We start from the raw sequence: 9,883 nt of genomic DNA on the forward strand, positions 1-9,883 counted from the left end.
TTTAGGTCATCTTAAAAAATGCATTTGTTGTATTGACTGATCCATGTATATTTTGAATGTGTGAAAACTGTTTTATCTACTATTTGTGAAAACTGTATACGCTTCTGATATTCTGAAGGTTATCCGTCTTGTCAAAAGTTGTGAAACATTGAATACTTTTCTGATTAGTCAAAACAAATATATGTCTTAATATACAACCAAATGAATAGGGTTTTATTCTCTCTCAAAGATGAACTATTATTGGTGGAAGTGACATGGCTGAATAATAACATAAAAGTCTGCTTTGAAACCATTCTCTCAGTGGCACTGAAATTAGGATCAAGAAGTGCTAGTCATTTGATTGTTAATCCGTGCAGAGTTACTGTAAGTGCCTGGTGGGTCTTCATACAAACATGGATGTCAGGTGACATTGTGACTGACTAACTAATTACTAATAATTAAGCAGTTACTCCTTGTGTTAAGCGAGACCATCTAGATCTAAACATTTCCAGATACTTGCAGTGGCCAATTCAGTTTGATCAGTGCCATGTAACATATGTGCAAAATCATATTTAGCTAAATTAGGAGGGCAAACAGCAAAGGAAATGGCCAAGAAAATATTTATAAGGAAGCAACGAATGAATGTTCATCAATGAAATGCATCATAGTACCAATATTCATGAGGTTTCAATGCATTTGATTCCCATGGCAGGACCACCGCTTTAGGTATAGGCTAATCAATCTGTCACATTATGCACATCAATTAATTTAAGTTGAAAAGCCGCATGCAACCACTTTCAATTTTGGACTAGCAACTTAATTCTTTCTTTGGATCAATATAGCCTACAACACATACACACACGCATGCATGCACGCGCGCGCACACGCACACACACAGAAAATGTACTGAACTCATTTAGGGATGCAATATAAATAGACTTCCTTGGTTATTCAGATTAATTTATTATTTAAATAGCTCTATCCTTTTATTTAATGTCTATATATTGCAATAAGATGCTGTCAATGAGAAGTGGATACATTTAGCCTACATTTACATTTAGTCTTAGTTGATGCTTAAATACTAGAATAGAATAGAGATGTAGCAGTTATGTCACAAAACAAGAATTCTGACCCACTGGCAGGAAAAACGACGTTCTGATCATCCTGCCAGCCCACTACCAAAACATAATAATGTATAAGAAATCAATTATTTTAGATAGGCTAAATATACATGTGAGTCACAAAATCTGACTTCACCTCATTTCGCGGACAGAGATATGCAAAAACACTGTGAAGGGACAACGACAGGATAACATGCATTAACCTGCAGTGCTGTGATAACCCTGATTGGGTGCCACCTTGTACCACTGCATTTTATCTGTCAAATATTGCATTTCTAATTTTAAAAATGTCTCAATGGCAGTAGGCAATGTGTATTTAAATTGTTTCAACAGTATTTAATAGGATCTGTTTGCCACTTTTTGTGACTTTGGAAAAAGTCTGTTATGACACATCTCTGGCCAAAGTAATCTAACATTAGCCTTTTCTAGTCATCAGGTTTAGTTCAGCAGCCACACACATTATTCATTATTGAATAAACCAAACAGGAGGCACAATTATATATTTTTTAATTAATGGAACACATAAAGCCAAGCTTAATCAGTAGGCTAGTGTAAGAAATTAATCCTGCCGAATTATGAGTGATAACATTTCTCTAACAAGTTTAGATAGTTTTGTGTTCTGATGGCAGGCTAGATGGTTTGGCGCCAGGTGAGGTGTGAAACACCAACGATTGCAGAATGGGTTTAGGGGGTAAGCCATTAAAAACCATCCCAGCCAAAGGTGTGAGGATAACTAAATTATCATATACATAGTCAAACAAAAGGTTGCCAGACCAGTTGGCAGTAGAAGCGAGATTAATTTGCATTGAGACTAGCATATAATGACTTGAGTTGGTAACTTTTAGTTCACACAGACAGGATGAAGTAGTTCACTCAGACAGAACCAGGGAGAGAGAACTCCAGACAATATGCAGAGGGCAGGTTGAACCTTGGTGAACCTTTCTACCATTTTACATTGGAATAAAAGCTGACTTTTGGGAGGGGCTGCCGTCTGACCCCTGGCCTGAGGCTTTGTGAGGCCTAGGCTGCAGTCTGACCACAGGGCTGCCCTGTAGACTTCTCCTAGTCCTTAGGCAGCATGCAGACACCCACCCTCATGAAAAGGGTGTTTTTTGGCCCCTGAGACCAAACGGGGCCGAGTTGGGGGTGGTCATTATCAACTTGTGATGGCCCAAGGTATAAGATAATAGAAAATAATAGTGAAAAAAAGGTAGCAAAAAACATCCTGAGGAGTGGACCTGGCTCCCGGCCTATTATCTTCTGGATTTTTTGCCAGTAATTTTGTGTCAACGAATCCCGGAACAGGGAAAGACCGGGCTGCACGAAAGTTGGTGGGCATGTAGACCCACAAGGGTGACAGGGAAACATTGATTTTTGTTTTGATTTGTGCACCCCCCCCCCCACTCCCTCCACCGCACCGGGTCTCCCAAAGGAGGGTAGGCTAGACACAGTTTTCTGTGAATATCTTGAGAACCGTAGGGTCTAGGATGACCAAATTATTTTGGTATGTATGTCAACACATCCTATGTCCACTCATTCGCGGTATAGCACCACAAGGCAAAAACGATGCATTGTAATCGCAGGTATTTTTGGCTGACTGCACAAGTTTCATGGAATTCAGTTCATGATTCATAGTTCATATCAGCTACACACACGCACACACACAGCCATGCACACACTCACAAACACTCATGCACAGTCGCACACACAAAAACACACACGCATGTACACACACACAAACGCATGCACACACACACACACACACATAAACACACATTTAAAGACACAGGCACACACGCAGTACACATGCATTGCACACGCACACACACATACAGGCACGCACACACTTAAACACACTCACACACACACACATAAACACACGCACACACTTAAACACACTCACACACACACACACACACACACACACATAAAAGCATACACACATGGAGGCAAGCAGGCACACACACGCACGCACGCACACCCCATTACCCTCACATACACACTCACAAGCGAACACACTCAGAAGCACATTTAGACACAAAAACAAACACACACTATGCACACACTCATTCACATACAGAAAAGTTGCAAGAGTAGGGGCTGGAGTAGAAGATGGAGACAAATTGACAAGCGTTATTTATTTTTGCAGAGAGAATGTGCAGGACTGAGCAGTGGCCATATTTTGTACCACTTTGCGGTACATCTGGTTTTATTATGCTTTCGTCGTTGCTATTTTGCAGTTGATTGCTGTGCCCATAATATACATTGCTGGTTGTGCACTGGCTCATGCTTGATAGCTGACTCGTAACGTCCCGGGGGCTGGCGGACCACTGTCGGCCCACTGGGGGCAGATCTGGCGGTCCGCTGGCATTTTGCTCGTCGGTTCTCTGGCGGGTTGCAGGCAAATTGCCCAATATTTGGTCTAAAATCTTTTTTATTTTGTTCAGTTATACTCCATATATCATTTGAATAACTTTTCTTAATTTTCATGACATACCACCAGCGGTCTAGTCTGGTCAGTTTAGGGCAAATGGCTGCAAAAAATGATTAACATTTAAGCCGATGTTTTTCTGTTTATTTATGGCCTAATAAACAAAAAATGCAAAGAACCCAAAACATTAGGTGGACGAAAGCCCTGAAATGGCCACGCCCACTTTTTAGACCCAGAATTCTGTATCTCGGCTCCTGAAGGCCACAGAGAGTTGGTGTTTGGCTTAAAAGATGCAAAAACACCACATTTATGTTAGTGTTATGAACACGCCCTAAAACCTTTACTTTTTGAGATATTCAAGAAAAGCTAGTTTTTGCATGGTGCACCGGCCACGTTTCATGTATCAGCCCCTAAAGGTTGAAGAAAATCATATTAGGTTTTGGTATGAATCTCATCTTATATCAATGTTATGTAGCACCAAACTCCCTAAATTACCTTAATTTATTTCAAATATTGATGCAAAAAATGAATAAGAACAAACTGTCGCTGAAATCTGTATTTTAGCTTTGAGAACCACCTACATTTTTGGAATTTATTCTGAGTTACCGAACTTACTTGGATGGATCAGATGAATCTGGGATAGAAGAAAGGTAGTTGACCTCTTGAATTTGAAACAGCTGTATTGTATTGTTTATCATACTATATTTGTGTTTAACTCGTGTACTAAAAAATCAGTGAAGTTCTGCTTTTCCCTGATTTGATGATCTCCCATTTGACTGAACTGGCATGTGCTTGACATGGAAATGTCATGTAAATAAAAGCACCGTGTGCAAAGTTTTCATTTTTAAATTCACCACAGGAACTTGGATGAAGGTATACATAACAGATAGATTGATAGATATATATACGTTATTGATCCCCAAGGGGAAATTCAAGGTCCCAGTAGCTTAAGACATCACAACATACACTACAACATAAACAGGATGATAAAATAACAAATCCACTAATAAGGACATTAAAAGATAATTCAAGGATCCACGTGAATGTACGAAGGATGTATAAGCATGAGGCTCTTGCGTCACAGGGCAGGGACTGACCCTGTGTTTCAATATGCAGTGGTAAGGTCCTCTATGAGGTGTGTGTCATGGTGGTAGTGCAAATAAGTCCAACAGTGCAGGGATAAAGTCTAGACCAGCAATAAAAATGGACAATATATAAGACCATTGTCATTAAATATGGACAATATCAGAGATAAATGTAAGCATAGTAATATAACAGTTAGTATTATTATATGGACAATATAAGAAAAAAATGTAAATATAGTAATATAAGAATTATAGCAGCAGTGCAAGGATAGGTTAGACCACAGTTCACAGTGGAGGTGGGGTTGTGCATGTGCAGTGTAGACAGTGTAAGCAGTAACACAGTGGGCAAGTGGACAGTCCATACACAACATTGTTATAGGAGGTCATAAAAGTGTAGAAGAGGGTGGAGAGGCAGATAGACTAAGCAGAGAAGTTGATCTCTTCTCTTCCCTTTCGTGAAGCATTGAAGAGTTGTATGTCCCTGGGGACAAATGACTTCCTCAGTCTGTCAGTTGTGCATGGCAGTGAGCGCAGTCTCCAACTGGTCAAGCTCTTCTGCTTTATAATAGTGCTGTGGAAAGGATGACAGTCATTGTCTAAGATGTTGATTAGTTTGTTTAGGTTCCTTTTGTCTGATATTGAAGTGATGCACTCCAGTTCCACTCCCACAACAGAGCCAGCTTTCCTTACCAGCCTGTCCAGTCGCCCAGCATCCCTCTTCCTAGCGCTTCCTCCCCTGCATAGGCAACAACAGACTGGTAGAACATCCAGAGGAGCTTGCTGCAGACATTAAAGGACCACAGCCTCCTCAGGAAGTACAGCCTGCTCTGCCTTTTCCTGTAGAGTGCTTCAGTGTTGACTGACCAGTCCAGTTCATTGAACAGGTGTATCCCCAGATACTTGTAAGTGTTTACCACCTCCACATTGACCCCCTCAATGGTGACTGGCAGCAGAGCGGGCTTAGACCTCCAGAAATCCACCACCATCTCCTTGGTCTTAGCAGTGTTGAGTTGTAGGTGGTTGAGTTTGCACCATTGCACAAAGTCTTCCACCAGGCTCCTGTACTCCTCCTCTTGCCCATCCCTGATACACCCTACAACTGCAGTATTATCCGAAAACTTCTGCATGTGGCATGACTCTGTGTTGTAGCAGAAGTCTGACGTGTACAGGGTGAACAGGACTGGAGAGAGCACTGTTCCCTGTGGAAATCCGGTGCTGCTGATCACAGTGCCAGAGAGGCAGTTCTTCAGTCTGACGAACTGTGGCCGCTCGGTCAGGTAGTCTGCAATCCAGGATACTAGTTGAGCATCCACACCCATCTGCAGGAGCTTGTCACCCAGTCTGAGGGGTCGGATGGTGTTAAAAGCACTGGAGAAGTCAAAGAACATGATTCTCACAGCACTTTTCCCCTTGTCCAGGTGAGAATGTGTCCTTTGTAGGAGATATGTGATGGCATCGTCCATGCCCACTTTCTCCTGGTATGCAAACTGTAGCAGGTCTAGTGTATGGCGTACCTGGGGTCTGAGTATCCCAAAAACCAGTCGCCCCATGGTCTTAATCACGTGTGATAACTACCGTCACCTTACAAAAACCTATAATTTGTGGACTTTCACCAGGTTTCTTAGAAGGTTGTTGGGTTCCTCATCTTCTAACAAAGAGCCTTAATCAACTTAAGCACTAGTATGCCCCATGAGTACATTTAGAGCTTTTGTCCAAACAATATGCATGGCTTTCATGCAGGGGCGCCTTAATACCACCAGAGGCCCCTGGGCTATATGTTTTTTAAGCCCCCCCCCCCCCCCCCCCCCCCTCCCCCACCGCAAATATTAATTATGATTAAATGATACCCGGCCCGCGATCTGACCCGACACATAGCGTGCGCTTTTGGTTAATAACATGCAGTGTAGCCTATCATTATTCAGTCTATGTAAAACCTTCACATAAACAGGAACAGAAAGCCCTCGAATCACGTCCGCCTACCCATGACCTCGCTTATCAAAAAGGCTAGCCTACTGCACGAAAACAAGCGTTGAACTTTTACAACACTGGTAGGCTAAGTTAAAAGATGGGTACACATGTGGACGTTTAAAAGCTTTTCAAAAGTGCATGTGTTTGCCGTGTCGGGGGGTTCCCCGGGAGTTTTTTTGAAATTCTGTCTACTTAACACACCAGTTTAATGCAGTTTGGGAGGGACAGAAATACTTTTAGCCTACAGAACAAGCTGGCTCATGTGACGTGAACATGGCTACCTTATGCATTATCACTACACTACATGGAGACATATCTCACGTTAACAATGGAGAAAACATAACATAGACTATTATATGTGCGAATGGGTTAGCACAAACTTAGCTGTTGGTGAACGGAGATGCAGATCACTAATTCATTTATTTGCGCCACAGCTTCTGCGTTCACTCCAATGAGACAAGTGAAATACATGTTTTTAAAGCCGTTTCATTTCCAGGCTATTTGCTACGATATTTACCTGCTATGCCTTCTGTTTTCATGGACAGTTACAGAAATCCACGTCATTCGTTTATCGTTTATCGCTTCAATCCTACCCACGTTATCTCCAGAGTTTGTATGATAAGTTTGTCAGTCAGTTTCAGCCTCTCCTCTAGCTCCTCTACACCCATTAGGATTTATTACGTTTTGTTACATTTTGTTACACTCTAGAATTGGAGAAGACAAAGGGGGCCTCTGCATGGATGCAGTACGATGTGCTCAATTATTTAGGATAGCTCCAGAGTAGGCTAATGACGCCGCGAATACGGACACGGACATAATAAACAACGGTTTATTATTATTGATTATCATTATTATAATTAGGAGGCCCCTCATTGGTCGAGGCCCCTGGGCTGAAGCCCAGGTAAGCCCCTGCATTAAGGCGCCAGTGCTATCATGAGTAGATTTACAGAAAAAGGTGGCTTGGGCGTTAATTGATTCAGTGATAAAAAAAAAGCTATTTCACGAATATCTCAGAACTTAAAGGTTTTAGGACCTATGTTTCTTCATAATACTAATATAAATGTGGCATTTCCGCATCTTTTAAGCCAAAAACCAACTCTCTGCGACCTTTAGGAGCCGAGATACAGAATTTCAGGTCTAACAAGTGGGCGTGTCCGTTTCAGGGCCTTCCCCCACCTAATTTTTTGGGATCCTTCCATTTTTTTCTTTATTGGCCCCTAAATGAACAGAAAAGCATTGGCTCAAATCTGCCAATCTGATTTTGCTATCAGGGGTGGCCAGGCTCGGACTGGTAATCTGTACAACCGGGCAAATGCCCGGTGGGCCGGGCCACATGTGAATAACTATATTGGGCTTTTAAGTTATTTAGCCTATTTGCGGCCCGTCATGTAGACCTAGGCTTAGCCTATAAATGCAGTTGCATCCATTTGGATTGGGGGTCAATCATTTTGGCCTCTTCATGACAGGTTCAGTGTGTGTTACGATCGCGCCCCCCTGCCCCACCCCTCAAGTGGATTTGTCCAAGCAGCCTCTGGTTTGTGGGGAAATATAGCCTACGAGTCCATGCATGGTAGCCTAGGCTATATAAGTGCCCTCCGCTGGCTGGTGTTCACATCATCGCAGTTTAACCGTAAACAGCAATCAGAGGTGTCTAATTTTATTCCATAAATATATTGTTTTTATAGACGTAAGTTGCACGCGCTACGAAGAGCTTCCATTTACAGCACCATGTAGGCTACTGTAGTGCGGTTTGTCTGTCAACATAAAAAAACTCCGGGTACCTACAATTTTCGCACAACTTGGTGGAAAAGTGTAGCACAGGTTAAAGCAAACCTATTCATGTTTGGACTCAAAAGGAACTTCAAAGTATTTCCCATATAGTAGCCTTTTAGCTCACAACGACAGTGAAAGTGGAACTTGGAAAGTGGAAGTCTCTCCACCGAGTGTTACATTAGATGCACAATCAATCGCGAGTCGATGCACGTAAAAAGTATCAACTGGTAGGTTAGTAACGAAGGTAGCCTAATTTTGCAAAATGTGATGACGGCACACAAACTTGGGCAAAAACGTTTAGTATACACTTGTGGTGATAGCCTACAGTTAATGTGAATCGCTGACTATAACCAATGTAGAAGATTTGCACCAAATAGGCCTAAAGGCTGTGGTTGTGTTTCTACAACATGTTGGCACAAATCGTAATTTCTGTCAACTATGACGATCTCCATGCATGTTCAGTAGCCTATATTTTTCATTTAGTCAAGCAGTGACATGTGGTTTAATCAGCAAGTTACTTCAAAATCGTAATATATTATGTATTACTTATTACTGTCATTTCAAAGTAATTCATTACGTTATAATATTACTGTCTCTGAATTGTAAGGCTACACTACTATTGTATTACTTTTACCAAAATAGGTGCAGTGATGGCTCATGATGCAACAATCATAGCCAGAATTTTGTTTAAAGAAGACAAAAGGTCAAAATCTGGTCAATTGTAATAGAAATGCTGTAACTTTAGGCTTAGGCCTACTCATTAAAATCAACAGAGAGCCCACTACCTGTATATTGTAACCCAAAACTTAAAGACATGTCAAGATAGGCTACACAGTGCAGCTACTGGCCATTTTGGTGCCCTAACTGGTGAAATACAGTATTAACCTAAGTATGTCATCATATGGCCAACTATAAAGATGTAATCTGCCTGTTCCCAGGGATGGGTAGTATTTCTGAAACATGTAATATGTGTTTCAAATGCAAAATAGTATTTTGTCATTTGTATTTTATTGGATTGAAGGAAATGGCTCTGTATTTTGTATCAAAATACTTTATTGGTGTGTATTTTTGTATTTTAAAAATACTGCAAAATACTAAATGTGAAAAACACAAAAAAAGTAGATACTACACACAGGTGTAATGAATAATGGGTAATTAGGCAACAATGGTTTATGTTTATCGCAATCAGCTAATGTGAGAACAGCTGTGTTCAACAACACTTACAGCTTTTCAGTGACGGCTATTGCTGAAGCGTCAGCCCTAGTCTGAAGCACTGGTGTGAAGTGGTACACTGCACCTATTGCATTCTACTGTTGTTAGCCTTAAGCCTAGCTCAGTCATTATGTTGTACCACATCACCCTCCATTAGAAGTGCAATGAGCTGCATTGAGCATAATAAACTGCATTTAGAATTCCAAATCCATATTTCCAGATATTTTGGTAAAGGTAACTTAAAAGTAATACAATAGTAGTGTAAAGCCTTACAATTCAGAGATTACTTGATACTTAAATGACAGTAATAAGTA

Source organism: Alosa sapidissima, chromosome 21 (assembly GCF_018492685.1).
Source record: "Alosa sapidissima isolate fAloSap1 chromosome 21, fAloSap1.pri, whole genome shotgun sequence".
NCBI classification, from domain to species: domain Eukaryota; kingdom Metazoa; phylum Chordata; class Actinopteri; order Clupeiformes; family Clupeidae; genus Alosa; species Alosa sapidissima.